Raw genomic sequence first — 23,367 nt, 5'->3', positions numbered from 1 at the left:
ACTTACAGGAAGTAATCCAGCAGGGGCTAGGAAGGAAAGACAGAATCTTGTGGGGTGACTCCATCAGAAACAGCAGAGGCCCCTCCACGGGCTGAGATGAGGAGCAGAACAAGAAGGTGATGAGATTTAGTGCTGCAAAAGCAAACTTTACATTCAGCCAGCATCTTTCCTTTAAGCACCTCATACACTGAACATGAACTCATTTGCTCTGCCAATATCCCCATGAGATAGACAGCCAAGCAGGCATTATCATCTTCATTTTCAAGAAAGGATACCCAAGGCACAAAAAGAGGTTAGGTAACTTGTCCAAGGTCACATAGCTAATCAGTATCTCCCATCTTTTGATGCCCTGCTTGATGTTCATACACTTTTCTCATTATCCTCTTGATTCTTTTCATTTCAGCAACAATAAGATATAACCAGATCTCCAGCAGGAACTCCACTACATTAGTCACACACCTTGACATCTACCCACTGAATAAATGGAGAAGTTGGAGCATAGGACATGAGAAGGAGAAGATTGCTTGTCTGGGAGTAGACTCCAAATTGGCTTAAAGGGAAAAGGGGCGTCTTCCGAATGCGCAGAGCATCATTGGCCCAATTTCAGAGTCGGAAGAAGTCTCAGACTGCATCTATTTGGATGCAGGATTCCCTTCTCCAAGCACATAGTCACCAGTGACATATTTCTTTGAGAATCTTCTGCATAGTCAGAGGGTTCCAACACAGCACACGAGTGGAATCTGGGGAATCAATCCTTTCATAGCCAATGGTGAGACAGAGACATTACAATGGACAACTGTTCTCCTTGTAATCCCTGTGTGGAAGGGGAGCATCTCTAGATTAAAAGCTAAAGTTCTCACAGATTAAGCTGTGAATGTTCTTTGGTAGGATTAGAAACTTGCATCATATGAAAACCTCAAACCACAAAATTACCTCAAAAGATATGTTCTCCTTTTCCCCCTACTTAGGGAGAGTGAAATACCTACACGGATTCAGACAAGGAGAAAAAGAACACAAGGGGGAAATATGAAGAATATGATTTTACATAGCTCGAGTAATTTGGAAATAATCAGCACAGTAGAGAATGCTGAGGGTTTTGCACCAGAAAACCACAATTGATTAGTTATGTCTGTCTTGGGCATAGATTTGGAGAGTGGTGGCACACACACGTCCCACATTTTCAATGTCTCTAAAGTCATCTAAGTCCCTCCTTTTATACCTGAGGGTCTTTCTTCAGAGACAATTCTCCACGAATATCTCACCTTTCTGCATGGGCTGGGCAAAGGACACTGACAATCTTTTCAAGGGTGTTTGCATAGTAAAACATCCTTGGAAGCTAAAGACAGTATCTCTCTCCAGGTCAGAAGGCAGATCTCTTTCCTCACCAATAAACAAAGATAGAGAACGTCTCCCTCATCGGAGCCATTCCAGGAGAGTGAGGTCTCCTCCTTCTCTCCATGAAGATTGGCTTACATTCCAGAGTAAAGAGAAGATTCTCTCTCCAGACAGGAGGATGAACAGGTCACCAGCAGCCCTAGATAAAATCAGAGAGTTTCCTAACTGGAGGGGATCCTCCCCTTGATACAGCCCACTGCAATGTGCAGGTACCATCTGGCCCTTACCACCACCCTGTGGGGATTGGGACTCAGAGAATTGATGCTCAAGATTGCTCTGGTTGCTGCTTTGGTCATAAGTAACCAATGTTTTGGTCTCTGACCCAGATCTTGTGTCTTCTGTCAGTATATATACTGATACTAGTGTGTGTGTATATACATATACATACACATATATGCAGGCATATATATACATGTGTATGTGAATACATGTGTGTATGTGTACCATACATATGAATATATACACATACATATATTTGTCACACGTGCTGTAATGTAAACATGTGTATATGTATGATATATTGGATACATACACATACATATATTAATCACACATGTGTATATAATCATGTGCATATATATTATATATATATATAACTGGCAGACTAACTTGTTAGCTTGCAAGTTTGTAAGGTCTTCACAGTTTCTCATTTTAACAATCCTAATTCTCAGTTCAATGTTCTTTCCATTCACTGCAATGTGTTGCCAAACCCTCTTTTGACACTTTCTGTACCCCTCAGTGCCATCTGCCCAGAAAGTAGCTCCCTGAGTCAAAGGATCTACAATCCCCTCTGCTTTTCACAACCTCACCACACCCCACCCCCTCCACCACCCAATAACAACGTGAGGGGCCATTGGTCTGTCCACCATCACCCCCACTCTCTAGATGTCCCGCACTGCACCACAAATCTTCCGTCAGACACTTACAGGAAGTAATCCTGCGGAGGCTAAGGAGGAAAGGCAGAATCCTGTGGGATGACGCCATCAGAAACAGCAGAGGCCCTTCCATGGGCTGAGATGAGGAGCAGAACAGGAGGGTGATGACATTCAATGCAGCAGAAAAAGGAAAAAATGAATGAAAATGAGAGAGATGAAGAAAGGAAGAGAAAGTCAGCCAGATGAGATAGAATGAGATAGAGATGGAGCATGAACAGAGAAGGCAACATGACGATAGAATCATATGGTAGAGATAGAAAATTAGTAAGATAGATTTTTAAAATGTGAAGTTAAAAATAGTGTTGTAAAAAGTCCCTCCCTAAATGGTTGAGTCATTAAAGCAGGAAACTCTTTACATACTTGCCTTTTCATTAATGTCCTCATTTAACATATGAGAAAACCAAGGTACAGAGAGCCAAGCAAACCTATTAATGTGCCTTATTCAACTGCTCTGACAAGCCAACCTGAGCAGCTTTCAGTGACTTTGTTTATGAGGTTTATTTTCTCTCCAATTTCTTACAGAGATGCTGTCACGGGAGCCTGATTTGAAGTCTCCTACAGTAAGGCTGGGGGGGGGGGGGGCATTGTCACACGCAAAAGACAACAGTGTTGTTTGCCCTGCAATGTTTACAAAGGACAGATCATGCCAGACACATCCACAGCACCGCTGACAGGCCTAGGAGAAGAGGCAGGATGGACAGCAGTGGCCCCACGGAACACTGTGTGTTTAGAAGGTCAGCAAGACATTTGATGCCCATGAAGAAATTGTACTTGCAAATTCATTCAAATTGACTAAGAGAAGACTAAGGCTTTCCTGAAGCAAAAACACAAAACTGTTAAGACTTAAGACGGGAGAAGAGGAATAATATTCAGAGAGCGAAGCCTGGAACTTGTAGGGAGGGTGTGAGGGGTCAGATGGGCCCCTGAGGAGCTGGTGCAGCTCCATGAGTTGGGTTTTGGGCAAAAGGAGGGAGAGTAATCCCCCCTGGGGGCAGGGGGTGCCTGGCTGCAGGGTTCTCAACAAATCCATGAACTCCCAAGGGCCTTCTCTGGAGAATGGGGACAGCAACTTCATGGGACTATTGCCTGGAAAAGAATAAAAATGTTCTCAAAGCACTTCGTAAATATAAAGTGCTGTACAAACAGCAATAATAACATCAAATTTTATTTAATATCTTCATTAAGGACTCAGAGTGGAGCAGGCAGGCTGTTAATGAAATCTGCAGAGAGTAGTAAATTGGGCACTGTTGACAACAGTGCGCTCGGACAAGCAAACACCCAAGGGATGCTACGCACCATGAACAAACCTTTAGGATCCCAGGTTTGGTCCCTCCCTCAGCTATCAACCCACCCTACTAAAGGGCTCTCCTATGGGAGCCAGCCAGCACCTGGGGGAAATCACACAGAGCTTTCTCCCTGCACCTCCCCCCACCACCCCTGCAACGTTTATCCAGGTAAAATGGAATTAAAATGAACCTCGGGAAGCATGGGAAGGGAGGGATGTGAAAGCTGTCTTGGTGTCAACCCAAGACATGGAAGTGTGGAAAAAGTGTTGGGAACCTCTTGGTGATGGCGGGTCACAGTTAGGGAGTGTGACGCAGTTACATTACTTGGTAGTCTCTGGGAGGTTAATAATGTTCCTCCCACCAGTTGGGCCTCCACACTCAGGTTCCAAGACACCACACCCTCTCTGGCCTTCTGTCTTCAAAGAGAAAAAGTGCAACATTCTGAGCCCAAACCTGGACCTGTGTGAGTACCAGGGCCAAGACATCAAACATCAGCCTTGAGAGCACAAGGCTATGTCTTCAAGGTAACTCAAATAAGCCTCAGGCAGAACCCAAACTCCTCATCATGGCTTACAAGGCTCTTCATGACCCAGCCCTTCCTTACCTTTCCATCCTTACCTCTCACTACCCACAGATGATTCTCCAGCCACGCTGAGCCATGTCCACCCCCTTGACCATATGCACTCACTCTTCCCTCTGCTAGAAACACTCTTCTTTTCCCTCCTTGCCCAACTAAATTGACTTTTGGGTCTCAGTTTTCCCACAACCGCACTGAGTACTCATCTTCTGGTTACCCATGGCACCTGATACTTTTCTCATCATAGATGCTGACTCAACAATTTTTTATTGACTACCTTCTCTAAGCTAGGCACTGTAGAGAGGAAGTGACATTCAACAAGACAGATACAATTTCTACCTCACAAGAGAAAATGGTTCTCAACCCTGGCTACACATTAGAATCACCTGGGAAGCTTTTTAAAAATATCATTACCGTTTTAATCTAACTGGTCTGGAGTGGAACATTCATTATGGTTATATTTTAAAACAGTGGTTCTCAACAACCATAGTCTTTGGAATTACTTAGAAAGATTTATAAAATACTGATGCCTTGTGTTCCTACCCCAGGCCAATAAGATCAAAATGTCTTGGAGTGGGGCCTGGTCATACGCATTTTTTTAAAGTTCCCAAGAGATTCTAGTATATGGCCATGGTTGAGAGCCAATGGTCTAGAAGGAAGAATAGACATTAAATACTTATCCTACTGCTGAGAATGGTCTGTTTACTTACCTACATCCTGGTAGTCTATGAACTCCTTAGAAGCAAAGATCTTATCCAAGGTATTGTTTCCAGTACTTGGCATTGTCCCTGGCATACAGTAGGTAATCACTAAATATTTACTGAAAGAAGAAAGGACAAACTCTTAGTTATCTTTGTTCAGTGGTGTATTCATGTGTTAAGGATGCCATAACAAAGTACCACAAACTAGGCGGTTTAAACAACAGAAATTTATTGTCTCACAGTTCTGGAAGCTGGAACCCCAAGATCAAGGTGTTACCAGGGTTAGTTCCTTCTGAGGGCTGTAAAGGAGAATCTGTTCCAGACCTCTCGTCTAACATCTGGTGGTTTGCTGGCGATCATTGGCACTCCATGGCTAGTAGGTACATCACCCCAATCTCTGCCTTCAGCTTCACGTGGTGTTCTCCCTGTGTGCATGTCTGTCTCTATATCCTAACTTCCTCTTTTTATAAGGACACTAGTCATATCAGATTAGGACCCACCCTAATGACCTCATCTTAATCCCTGCAAAGACCCTATTTCCAAATGAGGTCACATTCACAGGTACTGGGGGTTAACACTTAGGCATCTTCTGGGAGGATGCAATTCAACCCGTAACAAGTAGGATGCTCTTTCTTATGCTGGAAGAAGGAAAGAAGGGAGGACAAACTCTTAATTACCTTGGTTGAGTGGGATGCTTTCTTATGCTGGATCACAGCTCCCTGTTCTAACTTAACTTCAGCTGGAACTTCTTCCAGCAGCTCTTTGCCAAGCGAAAATGCACAAAGCAGGCTGGCCAAGGCAAAATGGTGAATTAGCAAAGATTGCCCGCTCTCTCTCCTCCCAAGGCACCTTGCCTATATTCCAGTTCTAAATTGGCTTTAGGTATCTAGCTGTGTGCTGCATCCGAACAGAGAGGAATAGACTTCTGAATAAGATACTACATGATTTAGCGTAATGTATTGCCCTCTTGGGGATATTGGAAATTTAATTGAATATTCACGAAAAAAAAAACCCACTAGCAACGCCCAAAAGAGTAAATTGCTAAGAGTAGAAATGTAGGCGCTTTGTCAGGGGAGATCCGGGGAAATGGGAGGAGGGCAAAAGAAGACTCCTTGGTGACCTTCTCCCTGTCTGACCCAGCCTCTTGATCTGAGACACGTGGGGCCTTATTGGACTTGGCCTAGAGAAGGTTTGTTCTAGGTCACTCTAGGAAAGAGAAAAAGTCTTTAGAAAGTATAACTTCCACTCCACATTCTATTTTGATGCCATCAATGGTTAGTTATCATATTCTGTAAAGTAGCCGTTCATTTTTTTTCCCTGATGGAAACTCAGAGCTTGATCTATGCTCACCACGTGAGCTAACTCTTTTCTTGGGGTCAGAAGTAGCAGCAAAGCTTCTCTGGACCTGGCCTGGTGGCAGCCAGTGCTGGATATGGTCCTAGCCTGGGCACTGGCCCCAGGGCCACTAGTTAGTAAGCCCGCTCTGCTGCTTAAGCCGAAGCTGCCCACCTGAGATGGGCATACAAATTGACCCTGATTTGTGAGGAAACTCCTTTTTTTACATGCTTTCAAGGACTAGAGTTTAATTAAGCCACCTCTCAACTCTTCAATTTTTCTCACCCAGGTTTTCAGCCATCTTGAAACACTGCTGCTTATGACTGAGAGCTGTCATGGGAGATGATAATGTGGGGATAGAAAAGATCCTGCACTTTCCCCCTAGCAAAGAAAAAGCACTAGATGGGGAGTCATAAGACACGGATTCTTGACCTGGATCTATCACCAGCTGGGTGTCCTTGGGAAGATCACTTGCCCTCCACTCATCCTCAATGTTCTCAGATGTTAAATGGGGCTAATAGTAGCCAGGCACTCTTCTGAACATTTCACGTGCACTGAATTACTTAAGGCTCCAAACAGTCCTATGAAGAAGTACTATTACATTCTTACTTTAAATAAGAAAATTGAGGCACAGAGAATTAGTTTGGTTGAGTTTGTGCTACTAGTGACCAGTGAGCGGAAATTTGAACCAGGTCATCTGGCTCCAGCTCCTTGTCTCCTAATCACTATGCTATAATAATAGTATAATAATAACAGTAACTATATCACCAGAAAAAAATGAGGATTAAATGAAATAATGCACACAAGAACTCGGCAAAACATTCAATAAATGTTGGCTGTTTTTATTACATTGTGGAGTGGGATTCAACAAATGTTGGGTAGGTGGGCAGCTGGCTATCTTCCGCAGGGTTGTCTGGAAGTCTTTTGCTGAGGATGTGGTCCATGGTTTGCTAGATTTCACTGTTTCCCAGACTTGATGGAGAAATGTGAAATGAACAATACCATGTGAGTTTAGAGAATAACATCCACTTAGCTAAGCGCAATCCCATTCTGATGCCTGCAAGATAAGGCTGGTCTTAAGAATAGCCAGAGTAAGTGCTAAGACTTTCTAATCTAAAAACAGCTCCCCAATTAAGATGCTACTGAGCATAAAATGCTGCCATCTTGGTTTAAGGATCACCCTCTGTTTTCCCTGCAGGACCCAAAATATGAATGCCAACCAGGAGAAGATATCCACTAAGTCCCATCTACCACAGTATAAGTTAGTTCCTTCCAGTCTTTTTTTGGGAGAATCACGTATGTGAGATATAGACATCTATAGGGGAAGAGAGTATGGAAAGAAGAGGTAAAACATCTCCAACCTTGCATGTTTCACAACTTGGGCTTGGGCCATCCTGGTTCCGAACCCATTGATTTTGTTCTCATTTCAACCTGTCATGGAAGGAACACAGGGCACATAATGGAGTTGAATTTATAGAGCACAGATCAAGTGTCAGGCACCGTGCACTGTGTCTTCTCCAGGATTCCTCCCTTTCATCCTCACAATACTGAAATGCAGATACTCTCAACTCCCAAATGCACCACCAGTTTTGTTTTGCTTTGTTTTTAGTGGATAAAGAAAGGTCAAAGATACAAGTCATTTGCTAAGGTCCCATAAACTGCAATCGGCACATCTGGGACTAGAACCCAGATATGTCCAATTCTAAAGCTTGCTTCTTGTGCCACCCCACACTGCACGCACAAGATGCACAAGGCATTTGACCTCACACAGCCCCAGGACCCCTACCTCTGGGGAAGGGTGGGAGATGTAACCAGAGAGAGGCCATATAAACCAGTTGATGAGAGCCCAGAAGCACAGGCCCAGTCCTTCCCCCGTTTTGCCCTCACTGCTCATTCAGATGCAAAGCTCCAGAGGTGGAAGAGGTGGCGGCAGGCCAGCAAAGGCCCCAAGACTGTGCACACCTGTTTTCACACACACACACACACACACACTCCACATCAAGCACCGTCCTCTGAAGCATGGACTCCGCTGCCAGCCGGGCCCCTGTGGCTGAGAGGAAAGTTATTTACAGCAAGGTCTGGCCTCTCGCGCCACCGTGTAATTCCAGGCAATTGCGCTTCCAAATAGATCTTTTTGGAGAAAATCAACAGTGGCTTTGCTTTCAATCTACTGGAAAATGAAGTCTTGTGAATGTGTTACATAAGTCCACAGCAGGTGGAGTGAGGAGCACAGGAGCCCAAAGCTCGGCCAAGAGAGGGTGAGGCACTGGTTCCCCCTATGCCTCCAGGGGCTCCGTCCCACCTGCCCAGCCTACCCTGTCGTGTGCTATGGCTTTGTAGAGGCAACCAGGGCTACGGGGATGGAGCAAGGATGAGCAAAGTCTGCCAAAACCATCAGCTGGGTCTTCAGGGAAGAAATGGGAACCAAAGAAGCAGAGCAGGTCTTATGAAAGAAGATCAGAGACTGGTTGCTGCCTTATCCAACCAATCCAGTGTGGTGCAGTAACAGCCCCCACACACACAGCCACACAAACAGAGGCAATACCTGTGCCGAAATCTTTTCTTTTTTTCTATTATTATTAATGTTTATTTTCCATTATAAAAGTAATAGAATCTCACTGAGAAAAATTTTGAAAATACAGAAACACAAAGAAATAAAAATAAACTGCCCGCAATCCCACCACCCAGACACAGTCATTGTAAACATTTGGATGGATTTCTTTCCAGTCTTTGTTTTTATCCATTTTTAGCTTCAAAATAATCATTCCTGATGAGCTTTCCAGAATGCCTCAGGGACTCACCTCTGGGACCTTCTGTCAAGATGTTGACTGACGCACACTCAAGAGTTTTAAGAGGCTAGATGGTAAACTGATTGGCTGAACAGATAGCCAATGGTTTGTTAGATTATGGAGAAGGACTCTGGTGGGATAAAAAGAAAGCTAAACTGAGAATCAGGAAATGCTCATTCCAGCCCCATTCCCACCATTATTGACTGTAGGACCTTGGATATATCATACACTCCGTTTGCAGCCTTACTTGCATCATCCATAATAAGAAACAGAATGGTAGAGGAACATTAGGAGCCTGATGACTGGATGCTTATACTTCTTATATTTTCTGGGAAAACCACTTGCTTTCCCGTATACGAGTATTTTCATCTGTACAATGGGGATATTAATACCATGCTCCAAAAACTTCTCATAGCTGTTGGGAGGCTCAAATCAAACAGTGCATGCAAATTGGTGTTGACAACTATAAAAAACTATAATAATGAAAGCTATCATTTTGATTTAAAAAATAGAGGAAAATACTTGTGACACTTATCTTGTGAAAATATAAGGAGATGATAAATGTGATAGTACTATAAAAGGAACAAAACACCATATAGGAGTGAGATGAGGTTATCCAGGGAAGAAACAGAGACAGGCTGTTCCTGCAATTCAGACAAGAAATCTAGAATAACGAAGGGAGGTGAGGAATGAAAATATACGAAGGAAAGGGATTTTTCTCCCTTTACCTCCTTTATCCAAAAAGGCACCGACGGCTCACCTCTAAGAATCCAGATGGGAGATCCAAATGCAGAGGGTATGACTCGAGTTTGGTTCTGTACCTTAGCAGGGGTTAAGAGGAAGCTGAGGCACCACCTCTAGCTCATCTCAGCCAGAACCTTCCAAAAGGTGAAAGTCCAATGGAAGACACTCTCCAGCCTACAGACTGGAGTCAGTTTCATCTTTTTACATTGTGAAAAAGCAGAGTAGATAGGGACAGAGGAGGGGAAAAGCAGGAGGCGGCACTGAATCACATAAAATGCAGAGGAGAGCTACCCATCAGAATACATCAATTTGGGGGATCCCCAGAAGCGAAGCTGCCAGACCATTGAATTAGTGTCAGTGCGCCACCTTCTGGTGGGCCTAGATATTACACAATCCCCTGTGTTCACGAATTCTAACTCTTCTCCGTGTTTAGAGCTCATAAGGTATCTTTCCAAATTAATACGCCGGTTCCATAGCATCTCCAAGACCAAGACCAGGCCATGAAAAACTGCTACAATGATGACAGGTGTCTTTAGCAGCTCCAACTTTCTTATTCAACTTGTTCTCTCCAACTTTTCCCCTTCATCCCCATTTGGCCACCCAAGCCCAGTGCTCTTAATTCATGTCTATGTACTCAGGACCTACTGGGTTACCTTCCAGCAGTACTTTTATTTGAAAGAAGACCTAAGGGAATTGACATGGATAACATCCATCCTACACATTCATTCAAACAGGTATTGGGCTCATGAATAGTAAAGACAATAGATTCTCTAGGAATTCTAGAAAGGATAAGAGTCGTTTATGGTTGGGGTGCTCAGAGAAGGTGGCATTTGACCTGATATTTGAAGATTTTTAACAGGAGGAGATGGAAGAGAAGACGTACCTGGTGAAAGGAATAGAACACAAAGCACAAAACAGGGAAAAGGCATAGAATACTTCCACCAGAGCATGTCAGAGAATAAATGACCATGAACATTTATGAAATTTTATAAAGCCTCTTTTTAAAATTTTATCTTCTCAATCATCCCAAAAGGTAGGTATTATTACTATTGAGCCCATTTTACAGACGGAGAAACTGAGTCTAGAAAAAGTTAAATTACTTGCTTTCTGAAGACTCTATAGTGAGAAAGAGAAGAACTTGGACCCAAAGATTCTATCTCCAAATCCCAGGACATAGCAAATATGATTAACTCAAAAGGGAGATCACAGCCATTCTGTGCAGGGTAAGGAATAACAAGCTAAAGCATCAGGCTGATGGTGAGGTTTCAGGCCCTGTGACATAGAGTGGGGAGTTGTGGAGGTGACCAGATGTGGTCTTCTTTATCTTCTCTCCTTCCAGACAGAGGCTGACTCCTCACTGGTCATATCTTTCTTCTTAGAGACACATCCAAGCTATACAGGCATGCAGGAGCTTACAAGCAACACAGAAAAGTTATTTCTTTTTTTCCCCAGTGCATTTATCTGTTTATTTGATTTCCCGCTCACTGCATTATATGTTATTAGGCCTCAGGGTGCCTCAGTGAATTAAAATGATATAGTCAAAATGTATGATTAAAAGACTGAGCAGCAATAATAACAGCATAATCATACCGAGCATTCATATCCCACTTCAGCATCTGTTATCTCATTTACTCACACAAAATCAGCAGCACTCTAAAACAGGAATGACAGAATGAAGCAATCCAATTTTACTGATGGAGACATGGAAACAGAGAGGTTAGGTGGTTTCCCTAGGGCCACACAGCAAGTTATTGGAAATTTAACCAGATCTCCTAACTCCCAAGCCAGCCTTCTTTTCACAGTAGTCCAGTCTCTCAGCTCAGGCAGGCTGTGGAGATGAGAGGGCCCATGTGGTACCATCTGCTTCTGCCTCCCAGGAACTCTGAGTTCAGCACCATGAACAGAGGCACCTGGGCCCAACGCCATTCTTTGATGGCATACAACGTTCGTTTCCAAAGTAAAGCTCGCAAACTGAATTCTGGAACGTTGAACCATGTCATACACCATAAGAACACTCCACGGGTATCTAGAAGTGATGGCAATAATAAGCACTTAGAAACAAGTCAGAGGCTGGAGTGGACATTTTCACCAGCCTGACCTGGTTGAGGCAAACGCACCCTTAAGGAAAGCAGCTACTCATTTTTCACCAGGTAGAGCCTGGAATTAACTAATGATCAGTAATATTTATCCTAGTATGCAAATTCTGACTGTCTCCAATTAACCAACCTTGTTTTCCCCTTTTACATCCCAGGATACTGTGAAAACTCCAGGCTATTGAACGTGAAAATAACAGCACATCAACTAATGTCTGCTGAGTTCTTGCTTTGTGTCAGGGCCCGGGCCAGGCACCTGATGCTGCCATCATTTGATCCTTTTAGTGTCAAGTGTGAAACACATATAAGATAGAGAAGCTGTGAGGAAAGTATTTAGGAAAACAATGATGCTATAATGAAAAGATATACTGAGTGTGGAGTCACACAATCCTGCTTCAACTCCCAGATCTGCCTCCCACTAGCTCTGTGATCTTGGACACTTATTTAACTGCCCTGAGCCTCAGTCTCTGCATGTATAAAACTGGAGAATCATATTCTCTTCACAGCTTGTTCAAGAGACTACAAAATAATGCACATAAAGCCCAGAGCACAATGTTAAGCGCACAGCAGGTGGTCATTGGACACTATTCTATAAGCTCCATCCTTCCCCCATCTTGCACATATATCTTTGGTCTCCCTTCAGTGTCCTTCCCCATTGACTTGATATTGAGATAAAAATAAAACTTGGGGAAGAGGAGGGAGTAAGCTAAATGAGAATCAGCTCACAAATCTAAAGAGAATAGGACTTGTACTGAGTTAAAAAATGATAATGCTTCTATGACAGTCTCAGAAGGGTATAGGAGGGGAAAGATGGTGGACACAATGGGTCTCTGACAGTTACAGAAAAATTCAGGTGTATACACTGTCAAGCTTACTGTGCCAGGCCACAGGCCAGCAATGGGAATGGGGACTGTGACAAGGCTGGGAACCAATGAACATCATTCCTGGCCTTGCTTCCCACTCACATCATTTGCAGGGAAGGGGCTAAAGGTGAGCAAGCCTTTTGACTAGAATCACAGGCACAACTTCCAGTATTCACCTATATCTGCAAACATCAACACACCTTCACCTACCCTTCCTAAAATGAGCTTTAGAATCTATTGTCCCATTGAGGAGGAGAGATCCAAAAAACAAAATCGATGCATGAAGAATGTCTCTAGAGGAACTGGAATCTAAAAAAGCCTGGTTGATGCATTCATTCCTTCCACCCCTAACTCGCTGATCACAAGCAATAGTCTCTTCCATCAAGGAGAGCTCACAGGCCTCCTCCATCAAGAAGGGACATGCTGCTCAATGACACTAGAGCCAGGTGAATGCTTTAATAAAGCTGAGCCCAAGGCACTGTGCAGGGGGATGGGGGAAGCCTAATGCCAACCACAAAACTCATCCCCATCCAGGAATATTTCCTGGCTCATTGCATATATACAGATAGCCACTGAAGCTCCTTCTGCACCCAATGAAACTCAGCTTGTTCAGCTTGATCAGGCTTTCCGCCTCCTCTCACTTCCCAGGCCCTCTGACTGCACTAAGACTCAAAAAACAACGTATGTTTATATCTGAAAGGAACTCTAGATATCATCTTGCCTGACCTTTTTAGTTTACAAACTCAGTCCCAGAGAGATAATGACTTCTCCTAGATTGCAAAGCTGGTGGAACAAGAATTAGGACACAAGTCTCCCAACAACCATGCAGGAAAAGGTATCATGTTACAAGTGCTGTCCTATCTCCTACGCTTACAATTCTGTCTCCTTTGGGAACCCATTTCCCCACAAGGTCCTCCACTACTCTGCAAAGCCTAACAAGATGACCTGAAGCATTAGTTAACTGGTTAACGAGACACAACTCTGGGTTTTGATTCAAGGAGAACCGGTATAATTTCCTCTATCTGTGCTCACTCAAATAACAACCGCACTGCATTAATACCTTGGGTAGCCTTTCCCAAACACTCCTTAAAATAATAGTGAGCATAAGGTCCCAAAACAGCAGGACAGAGGGGAAACCTCTTGGGTCCAGCATTACATTACTGGTCAGGTTCTATGCCGCCTCTTCTATCCCTCAGAGCTGAATGACTTGGAAGAAACCAGCTCCCAGGAACTGCATATTGTGTTCTCTGGCAACTGGGGATGGCAGTGATGCTCCTGTTGATTAATCCTTACACATGGGATCTTCATGAGCTGTATCTCCCCCAGGCTCCCAGGGAAGCAGCGTAGTGGAGCAGGAGAGCATTGGCACAGGAGTTGAGCAATGTGGTTGAGCAAAGGTAGGAATGTGGTTTCTCTGCTATGTAACCTACAGCAACTAGAATGCTCCACGTCCACACATCCTCATCTGCAAAATGGGAATACCATCATTACCAACTTCAGCAGGGTATTGTGGGAATTAAACAAAACATTTAGTAAAGGGCCTGGCTAATATTAGAGAGCCCAATAAATGTTATTTTACTTCCCCTTCCATTAAAGGGGGGGAAAGGAGCACCCTGATTTCTGTTTAAGCCCTAACCCAGATTTGACTGAAGTCTAAATATGTCATTTCCTCTCTTCAAGTCCTTAACTTCCCCTTGGCAAAAAAGGACATCTTTCTGTTTTCCAGAGAATAATGCGACATAACTGCTCAGTGTTCCCTGGATAAAAGTATGATTTACAACAGAAGTACTTCTAACAGTAGATTTAATTATGCGTGGGTAAGAGGGAGAAAATAAACGATGACTAAGTACCTGCTAGGTACCAGGCAATTGTAGCACACTATTTCACATAACCCTTCTAACACCTCTGGGAGGAGGGTATTTGTTATTATCCCATTTGACAGATGTGGACTGGCAAGGTTTAATTACTCAAACCCATGCAGATTTCCATTTGTGCAACACTCTTATTTTCCTCAGAGGGAGGGGCTCCTTTGGCGAGCAGGATCATCCACCAAAACTCTTAAGGAGAGAGTATGCAAACATAAGCCATGCTAAATGTGTTGACCCTCCCTCCCCCTCCTGGATTAGTGACTGATCTTTCTCATTGGGATTTTAGATGATCACGCGATGGATTTATGCCAGTGACCACCAGAGGGGGACAACAGCTGGCTGAGTGCAGAGTACGTGCTCATGCATGCGTGCCCACACACACACACACACACACACACACACACACACACACAGTGTCCCCAGTGGCCTATCCAAACAATAACAGAGGATTAACACACAGAGAGATCCCTTTTAAAACAAAGACCCTTGAATAAACAGGGCTTCCCCTCAGCCTCTCCACTCCTGCCAAAGCCCGCTGTGTCAGAACACACCTCATGCGAAAGAAAAAAACACAGGAACCCCTACCTCAGGCAAAAGATAGTCCTGTGTTGGAAAGAATAAAAAACAGTTTTGACCCACTGGGTCTCATATTCAAAGAACATCAAGTACACAGTTAAAAAGAAAGGGATTTGGAGCCAGAGGACAAGGGTTTTGAAGTCTTGGCTCCACCACACCAGTTGTATGGTATGCCCAAGTCCCTTTACACCTCCCACTGTCCATGTCCTCACAGGAAAGGGGGACCCCATCAGCCACCTCACAGCGTTATTGTAAAGACAGAATGGAATGAGGTAAAGCAAAGTCCTCTGTAGGCTGCGGAAGCTACACAGTTGCCAGTAGCTCTCACTGGCATTCTAATTGACTATTTACTCAGTATGGATGCTCCAATATAGCAAGGCCCTGTACAAGGCACACAAGGCCTGGTGCAGGAGTAACAGAGCTTGGATGGTATGGAACAGAGGCAGAAGGAGCCAGGGTGGTAATAAACAACAGTCTAGAAGGAAGGGTCCAGATTCTTCACACTGATATTTTTGTGTTCTTCCTGCCTCTCCCACCTTCTCTTTCGGAAGATGTCCATCGGCCTGCTATAAGTTTCCTAGGGGTGCTGTAACAAATTGCCACAAACTCGATGGCTTGAAGTAACAGAAATTTATTATCCCACAGTTCTAGAGGCCAGAAGTCAGAAATGGAGGTGTTGGCAGAGCCAAGAACCCCTTGCCTCTTCCAGCTTCTAATGGCTGGAATCCATTGAATTCCTTGGCTTGTGACCACATTACTGCAATCTCTGCCCCCAGCTTCACATCACCTTCTCCTCTTCTGTCTGCCAAATCTCCTCTGTGTGTGTCTTATAAGGACACTTGTCACTGGATTTAGGGCCCGCCTGAATAATGCAGGATGATCTCTTCATCTCAAGACCCTTAATTACATCTGTAATGACCATCTTTCCCAATAGGTAACATGCATAGGTTCCAGAAATTAGGACATGCCATATCTTTGGGGGGAGGGGGGACACCATTCCACCCACTACAAAGCCAAACCAGGACAAACTCAAGAACACAAAACCGTATGGACTGTGTGATGCTGTATTGTGGGACTCACAGAATGAAATGCTAGCCCTGACCCAAAGAAGGGAGAGGCATGAGATCCAAGTAATCCGAAGCACAGAAAGCAAGGTTAATTCTGTTGGGGGAGGACAATGGGAAGGCTTCCTGCAGGGGGTGACATCTGAACTGAGATTTGAAGGATGGGTAAGGAGAGGTAAGAGAAGAAAAGGGAAGGAAATTCTGGTGGAGGAAACAGCAAGAGCAAAGATGCAGAGGTTGAAAAGGGGTATTTGGGGGAAGAATACAGGGAGAAGGAAGAAGGATAGATGAAGAAGAATAGATCTAGGCAGGAGACTAGAGGTAGAAGTACCTTGTCCAGGGTCCCAGGGGGAAGCAGAGAGAAAGCTAGAAATCGACCATGGTAAGGGGCCATTGGATTCCACTCCACTCCCCGCTCCAACTTCCTTCACTGTTTCCATCGAGGGCCCGTGCACTCTTGCTCCCTGCTCCAGTGGTCTGAAAGAATAGCTGTTCTCCTTGTCCAGACTACTCTGAAAACTTAAGTCCTGCCCTGGGTAATTCTGCCCCTGACTGGGATGCGAAACCATTCCACAGAGAGACACACCCTCAAGGATGGGAGCTGACAGACTGAAGACAGACAAACAGACAGACTGTCAATGATGCAATGGCACAGCAGAAAACGCAGCAACCCCAGCCCATTCCCTGTGCCTCAGGACACAGACAGTTGGACTCAGTTAATTGAAATATAAGCTTTAGGCAGTAGGATCTATCCAAACACAAAGAAAATGGCAGGAGGATGCTAACAGCATGTAAATAGATGAGACGGGAGCCCTTTAAAACAATCCTTCAGATTGGGCAGCCCAGGTGTAGATAGCACTCACCCTAGCACACTCCCCACCCTAACCCCTTCCTCACCTCCTCCTGGCTCTCTCCTCCCCCACCCCGAGGTACCCCACGGCCTCCGCCTCGGGATCTGCTCTAATAAAAGTGGCCTCAGTCCCAGCGAGCCTGCTGGAGGAACACAGCTGATTTCACCTCTTTAACCCTGGAACTAGGAAAACAGCTGAATGCTGACTCCAGCCTTCCCCAGGGAGCACCCTAGAGCTTTATCTGGTGAGTTGCACAACCTCTAGGAAACTCTGCACAAGTGAGATAAACCCCTGTGCCCAAGAGGAAGCCTACTTATCTCCCAACAAAGCATCTTTGGAAAGTACTTGTGTGTGTGTGTGTGTGTGTGCACTTCTCAGGGAAGGAAGCATTTTTAAAAATAATAGCTGCAATAACAATAATAATAATCATCATCAGCTGATGCCTTCATCCTGGCCAATGCCTCAGGGAAGGAGGTACGGGGAGTCTGCAGGGCAGGACTGAACTGGGACTGTGGGTGACACACGAGCCAGGGGCGGGCAGCTTCCCTGAGGGGCCTGAGCCCCGGGTCTGGTTTGAGAGATATGGCTGCCACCTCTCTTCATACAGAATAAACAAATGATTAACTGTCTCATTAGCAACTGTGCGGGAAGACACACAACTCACGTCGCAGCGGGTGGTGACGCCAAGAGATTTATATTATTTAACAATAAAAGCAAAACAAACGTGGCCTTCCACTGGCAGCCTGCCTGCATGGGCCCCTCGTGCTAGGGCAGGGCAGTGGCATCTGGCCAGGGAAAGGATTCCAGCCAGAAGGAGGCAGCAGGTGCTGGACTACCTTCCCGGCATTTCAGGACTGGGGTTAAGTTTAGAGCGCAGGTGAGGGGGGATGTTGGAATGAAAGGAGAGAAAGAAGGAGATTGCTCAGAAATGCAACACAATTTACTCAAGAACTAGATGTGGGTGTTCACTCGCTGGGAAACAGAACAGAACTGGAAATCAAAAAACTCCAATTGTAGCCATAGCTCTGACCCTACCAAAATGTGGGAAAAGTTGGGCAAATTCTGCCTTGGTTTCCACACCTGTAAAATGGGGAGAGGGTTTTCTCAAGAAGTACTGTGAAAATGCAGGTTGTCATTGTTGCTATCACACTGTCTAGCGGTCAAGAGATCAGACTCTGAGCTCAGACTCCCAGGGCTCAAATCCCAGCTCCACCACTTACTAACTGCATGACCACAGGCAATTAACTTCTGTTTGTGAGCTGTAAAATGGGTACGCCAACTACATTTACCCCTTAGGATTAAAAAGGTCAATCCTGAAGAGCACTAAGCAAAGCCTGGTCAGAGGAACAGACATTCAAAGTGCTGTAGATGCTGCCATGTTTATCCTTATTCCTCACCAACGCCCTGATTTTGAACTAGGTTTACACTTCCAAGAATTCCAGTTACGAATGCTTGCTCCTACCTCTAAGCTTTTCTCTATTTTTTCTCCTATCCCAAAGAAAGAAGTATCCCAAGTTTTCCCAAGATATGATCCCATCTTCCCTCCTCTGGGGTTTTGACCCAAAAATCATCTCATCTTTTTGCTGTCTTCAGATCCTTCTATTCCACTGGCTCCAGGTCCCCTCGTCCTACAAACACATTCAAGCTTCATTCATCCTACAAACAATTCTCTGTCAACCATGTCTCCCCCCAAGTCAGGATCCTTCCACTTCCTTTTCCCTCTGAAGAGAGTAATCTATATTCCTTGTATCTGCCTTGCAACTTTCATTCACTCTCCTGGCCTCCATCCCCCATCACTCTACTGGTGGCAAAAGGCATCTAACACATCCAACTTGTCAAGTCTGTCCCAGGACCTCTCCCCAGGCTTCAGCTTGAGTTCTTGGTGGTGTGTGGCACTGCTGACTACCCCTTTGCTGAAATCCTCCCCTTTTTTGGCCTCCTGGATGCTGCTCTGTTCTGTTCTCCGCTCTCTCCTCTGTCTACTTTTCCTCTCTGCCTCTTTCACTATTCCTTGCACTGGCCCTTAAATGTTGTCCCCCAGGGGATGCGCCTTGGTACCCTTCTCTCATGTCTGTTGCATGCACTAAGCGCCCCAGTGCCCTCAGTAGGGTCACATCCTGAGGTATGCTGAGGCCAAGGGCTTGGGGCAGTTTTGTTTGGCTGATAAGAGTGTTTTCAAAGGCGGTGTGACTGCGCAGGTAGTAGACTGGCTCCAACAAAAGCAGCTTAACACCTGTTGTCTTACATCAGGCCACGTCACACATTTATGTCAACTCCCCACCTTAGTAGATATTTGAGTTGCTGAGCCTTGTGATCCATCTGGGATAGTCTCACCCACTGTACGGAGCAAGAACCATCTCTAGTGCTTATGGAACCCCAAACTTTATTTCTGCTGTATACTTCTCTTTTGAACTCAAAACCAAGTTTCCAGCTGTTTAATGGACATCTCCACCTGGATGTCCCAAGAAATCCTCAAGTGTATCTGAATTTTCTCCCAATAATACCTTTTCCATCTTGGTTAACGATGTCACTACCCATCCTGGTGGTGTAAACAGAAACCTCAGGATCATCCTTGACTCCCAGTGAACTCTCCTGCTCCCCCATTTCTAGTGAGCTACCATGTCCTGTCAATTTCACCAGAAATATATCCAAAGAATATTTTCCCCTCTCTCTCCCTGTCCACCATGCCACTGTCCTAGAGGGTCCTATCACTTCCCATCCCCCAATCCTCTCTTTTACCAAGTCCATCTTAAACACTGGCCACCAGAAAGATCTTTCTAAAAATAGGTCTGTTTGTAGAATTACTTCATCCTCCATGTACTTTCAACACCTCAAAACCTGTCCTCTCCTACTTCCCTCCCCATTAAAACTTTTCAGTGGGGCTGGCCCCATGGCCAAGTGGTTATGTTCACACACTCCACCTGGGTGGCCCAGGGCTTTGCCGGTTCGGATCCTGGGTGTGGACATGGCACCGCTCATCAGGCTATGCTGAGGTGGCATCCCACATGCCACAACTAGAAGGACCCACAACTAAAAATACACAACTATGTACCGGGGGGCTTTGGGGAGAAAAAGGAAAAATAAAATCTTTAAAAAAAAAAAAACTCTTCAGTGCTTTCTCATTGGTTAAAGTGTACTTGAAAATCACCTGGAGAACTGATTAAAATACAGATTCCCAGGTCTTTGCCCTAAACAGTCTAAAGCAAGAGTTCTCAGTGAGTCCAGGAGACTATATATGTAACAAGTACCCTGGAGCATTTTAATACCAGTTTTCCACAAATCACACTTTTAGAAACTCTAAACAGAAACCACAGTATAGTTGTTAAGAACCTCAACTTTGAAATGAGGGTACCTGCGGGTTGAATTCCACCTCTTCCACAGTTAACTGTGTCTTTCAGCATGAAGCTTTACTCTCTGGGCCTTAGTTTCTTCTTCTAACGTATAAGACAACAACAAGAATACCATCCATGTATTGAATACTAACCACATGTCGGGCACCATGCTACACACTTTAAATGCACAGACGCTTACAATCACCATAACAAACATATGAAATAGATACTATTATTTACTGCATTTCCTAAATGAGGAAACTGAGACACTGAGGCCTTGCCTACGGTTGCAGGGCTAACAAGTGGCAGAGCTGGGTTTTGAATACAGGCAGTTTAGATCCAGAATCCATGCTTGTAGCCATCACTCACAAAGTCGTCATGGAGATTGCATGACATAACCTACAGGAAGCAGTTAGCATGTTGTCCTGCCCATAGTAAGACCTAAATAAATAGCAGTCCTTATTCCTGTGGTGGTTATTAGCACTAGTACCATCATTACAGAATCAACTCTACACTCCCCAGGTGGAGAGGCAACAGAGTGTTGTGGTTAAGCAGACTCTAGCAAGCTGCCTTGTCCGATACAGTAGTCGTTAACCACAAGGGCCTGTTTAAACTTAAACATAATAATCAAAATTAAAATGTAAAATTCAGTTCCTCAGTCACACTAGCCCCACTTCGAGTATGCAAAAGCCACGTGCAGTTAGCAGTGACTATCCTGGAAGTGCAGATTTAGAACATTTCCACCATTACAGAAAGTTCTATGGGGCAGCACTGCTCTAGAGGTAGGCTGCTGGAATAAAATCCTGACTCTGCTGGCTGAGGGCTTTTTGGAATGATAATTTGCCTCCCTGTGCCTCAGTTTTCTCATCTGTAAAACAAGGATAATATTAGTATCCACCTTATACAGCTGCTTTGAAGAACACATGAGATAATATCATGTACTTAGAATATAATTAATATACCCTGGCACAGAGTAAGTAACATATAAGTGCTTGTGTTCATGATTATGGGGGTGGGGGTATCATAATTAATATTATCAGTTATACTTGAGCCACCTGGCACAACAAGCATTAACACTGAAATCTTCATCTCTTGCCTGTACCTGAGATGCCCTCTCTCCCACCTTAACAAACTCCTACACTTCCTCCAAAGCCCAGTCAACTTGTGATTTTTCCCTCTATAGCTTTCCCCAAAGCATTCCAACCCCTGGCACAATTCACTACTTTCTGAGCCTGCAAAGTCCGATGGCAGTGCCTGCTCTTTCTCCATGCCACGACCCTGAATTTCAGTTGCTCTGGGTTCTTACTTCTGTTGTGTTCCTCTTTGAAATACCTTCTAAGATGCACAATTCTCCTTGAAAATGAGAACAGGGCCCCTATTTAGGGGGATGGACTATTACATGTCAGCAGATGGAGCCTTGCAAACTCTTTCCTGATGACATGCGTCCAGAAAGAGAAGCTAATGTGATACTGTGCCTTGGGCATCGTGTCCATCACAGACCCCTGGGCACCAGCATGTGTGACCTTTGGAAAAAGTCACATAGGCGGAAGTGTCTCTGTATTGTTCTTTGCTCAGCAATGAATTATTCTGGGTGGAGATGCAAATTTTTCATTGAGTAATTTCGTGAATAGCTGAGCTGGGAAGCCCAGGTGTTGGGAGTGGGAGGGGAATAAAAGGTGGGCCCCACAGTTTTGTTTTCAGAACATTCGCTGCACTAAGTGCATTCTAGAGAAACAGTGAACTTTTCAAAAAGAAGAAAATTGCAAAATTTTAGAATAGAGAGGGTTTGACATGAGTGTAGTGGCTAAACCAAAGTGATGTGGGAAACAGAGCATCACTACTTACTAGTTCTGTAACCTCGGCCATGGCCCTGAGCCCTGCGGAGACTCGGTTTCCCCACATGTGAAATGGAGGCCACAGTCACCTCGTGGAAGGAGGATGAGGAATAATGTACAAGCATTCTTTTCACCAGGGCTGTCACACAGCAGACCCTCAAGCAATGGCAGCTAATAACATTACTGAGTTCTATCAAACCAGTCCTTCCAAGAAAATCACATAAAATTTTTAAAGAACCGGGAAAGTGGAGACCAAACAGAAATGCATTCCTGTGATATTAAGTGTGAGATTTACAGGGCCACAGGTAAGCAAACACGGGTCTCCGAAGTAACTATAACTCAGCCAGACTGCACACAAGTCTATTTGCAAAGGCCATTTAATAATATGTGGAGTTTCACAAAATCCCCTCAGGCTAAGAAGTCGAGTTTCCATAGAAGGGGAGGCAGGGGGTATGTGGACAACCAGAAGTAGCTGGAGGCTGTAGCCAGCCACAAGTCCCTCCACTGGTTATTTCCCAAGGTCTCTTGCATTTGAATGAAACTGGTATTCCACTAAGCTTTCCTCTCTTCCCACTATTTGGTCTGCTCTCCATCACAGCAGCTTCTCCAGCACAGCAGCCTCTGCCTTTTCTTCACTTCCGGTTCATTTGCCGCCTTGACCGTGCCCTTCCCTCTCTCCACTCCACTGAAGCTGCTCTTACCACGGCCAGCAGTGGTGTGCTTTTTATTCATCATGGCTGTCCTCACCACCAAGTGGCTCCCTTGGTTTAGCTGACATGCAAACCCAGGAGTGATCCTCACCCTTGTCTAATCCCCTCCCCTTTGAGTGTGGGAGGAACCTGTGAACAGGATGAGCGATCACTATCATGACTATGTTATGTTAGATGGTATTATGAGTTGAACTGTGTCCCCCCCCAAATCCATATGTTGAAGTCATAACCCCCACTATCTCAGAATGGGACCTTATTTGGAAATAAGATTGCTACGGATGTAAATAATTAGGATGAGGTCTTTAGGGTGGGCTCAAATCCAATGTGACTAGAGTCCTGATAAAAAGGGGAAATCTGGACACAGGCATGCACACAGAGAAAACACCATGCAGACAAAGACAGTCCTCTACGAG

The 23,367-nt window shown here is 44.7% G+C and overlaps 1 protein-coding gene and 1 long non-coding RNA gene across 38 annotated transcripts in view; both read right to left on the bottom strand.

Moving 5' to 3' along the window:
- NRXN3 (neurexin 3) overlaps positions 1 to 23,367 on the bottom strand; it is a 1,504,430-nt gene that overhangs the window by 1,239,656 nt on the left and 241,407 nt on the right. The window lies entirely within an intron of this gene.
- On the bottom strand, positions 7,051 to 7,663 carry LOC138920677 (uncharacterized). Its single transcript, XR_011432277.1, has 2 exons — positions 7,591 to 7,663; positions 7,051 to 7,201 (listed from the first exon to the last, which is right to left on the bottom strand). It is a non-coding gene; the product is annotated as an uncharacterized lncRNA (long non-coding RNA).

The sequence above is a fragment of the Equus caballus genome, chromosome 24, assembly GCF_041296265.1.
Source record: "Equus caballus isolate H_3958 breed thoroughbred chromosome 24, TB-T2T, whole genome shotgun sequence".
NCBI classification, from domain to species: Eukaryota; Metazoa; Chordata; class Mammalia; order Perissodactyla; family Equidae; genus Equus; species Equus caballus.
Note: the sequence above shows the minus strand (reverse complement) of the source record. Positions and strands in the feature narration are given on the sequence as shown.